The following is a 1969-nucleotide window of genomic DNA, read 5'->3' as shown; positions in this document are numbered from 1 at the left end:
ATTTACTAGTGACACATTATGAAGTGGGCAATTCCCTGGGGGTTGGGGTAGGGTTGGCAATAGACTAAATATAGACAGGAATCAGGAACTCTGAATCCTCACTGCAATTAGCCTTTCAGTTTCCTCGAGTGAGGGGAAGCCTCTATTAGCAAAACTTAGAGGGAAAAGAAAAGTCAGATGGGCTGTCTTTTTAAAAACACTACGATTAAATAATTTACAAAGAATTCTCTCAAAGGGAAGACAGCTTTTTTTTTTTGCAAGGGCACATAAGAGCACAAGTGGTTTTTAATAGGTAGTCTCACAGCAGACAGATGGACCCATTCTCCTAAGCCTAGACTAGACCCACAGTGTGACTGACCACAGCTAGAAAGGAGTTAATAGTATGAGAGGAAGTATAGTATAATGTACTGGACTTATATAGTCAGAAAAACCTGCCTCAGACACTTCCTAGCTGTGTGACCCTGGGCAAATCACTCAGTTTCTCAGGGCCTCAGTTTTTTCATCTGTAAAATGGGGCAGTTCACCTTGGTAACCTCTAAGGTCCCTTCCAGCTTCAGATCTATGATCTAGTGGTATGCCTGCAGATGAATTCTGACCTTCTTTGAGAAAAGGACAGGTGCTAGATCATCTCACATTTACCAGTCAGAATGGGAACAGATGAACAGGTGAGAACTGAAATCTTGTTATTAGTCAACAATATATCAATACCAATTATACACAATGACTTCCTCCTTGTCCCTCCTCCCTTCACATTTCTGTATTGCCTCAAGTTTTGCAAAGAAATTTGTTCACAGCAACTCTCTGAACTAGGAAATATAGGTATTGTTGTTCAGTCATTTCAGTCCTGTCCAATTCTTCATGACCCCATTTGGGGTTTTCTTGGCAAAGATATTGGAGTGGTTTGCCATTTCTATCTCCAGTATTATCGTACCTGTTTTACAGACAAGAAGCTGAGGCCCAGAGAGCTCATCTGACTTGTCACACTCAGATCAAATAATGTTTATACTTTAGTATATAAATTATATTTCAACAAATCTGTGAAATCATTGTTGTGAATATTATCTCCATTGATGTAGATCATAACCCTTCTCCACCTTCACAGCTTGTGTTAAACTTATCCTCATCCACCAAAATCCCAAAAATGTTCCACAGAAAACCCTACCTCTAATGCTTATCGCCTCTTTGATTTTGGACAAGTCACTGCATTTGCCTGTGCCTCTATTTCCTCATCTGTAAAGTGAGAGTGTTGTACTTCTGTAATCTACCTAGCATGCTGGAGGTCTTTCTGTATCTTTTTGCATTTCCTTGGTATCATTACACTACTTGGGCTATGTCCACAGTATGCCTTATGGCTCGTGACATAAATGGCTCATCATCCTCTATTCTTATTATACTTTTCTGGAATAATATTTCTTATGTTACTGATTGTGAATAAGCCATCATTGGAAATACACTGAAGCCTACTTGTGTGTACCACCCATCTCTCCCTTTCCCTTTGCATCACAACTTCGATTCTTGGAGATTGTGTTGTGCTAAGATTTGCAACCATAAAACATCACCAGGAGAATATTTATGTTAAGAAGATGGGCTCTCTATTCCTTTTAGGATTAAACATGAACTTCTCTATTGGGTAATTAAATCCTTTCACAATTTGATCCCAACCTATCTTGCCAACCTTAATACACATTACTTCTCTTCACACCCTATGGTTGAACAAAACTGGCCTTCCTGTTGCTCATATGGGGCTCTCCATCTCTTATCTCCATGCTCCTACATTGGCTGTCCTCCATGCCTGGATTTCAATTTCTCTTCACCTCTGCCTCTTAGAATCCCTACTTTCCTTTAAAACTTAGCTGAAGTACCATCTTCTACATGAAGCCCTACCTGATTCTCCCTAGTGCCTCCCCCACCTTGCAGCATCCTCTGACTAGACTGTAAGATCCTCAAGGGCAAAGAGAAGGAAGAGAGA

The sequence above is a fragment of the Vombatus ursinus genome, unplaced genomic scaffold (assembly GCF_900497805.2).
Source record: "Vombatus ursinus unplaced genomic scaffold, bare-nosed wombat genome assembly UNPS02014781.1, whole genome shotgun sequence".
Classification (NCBI taxonomy): Eukaryota; Metazoa; Chordata; class Mammalia; order Diprotodontia; family Vombatidae; genus Vombatus; species Vombatus ursinus.
This window is presented reverse-complemented; position numbering follows the sequence as displayed.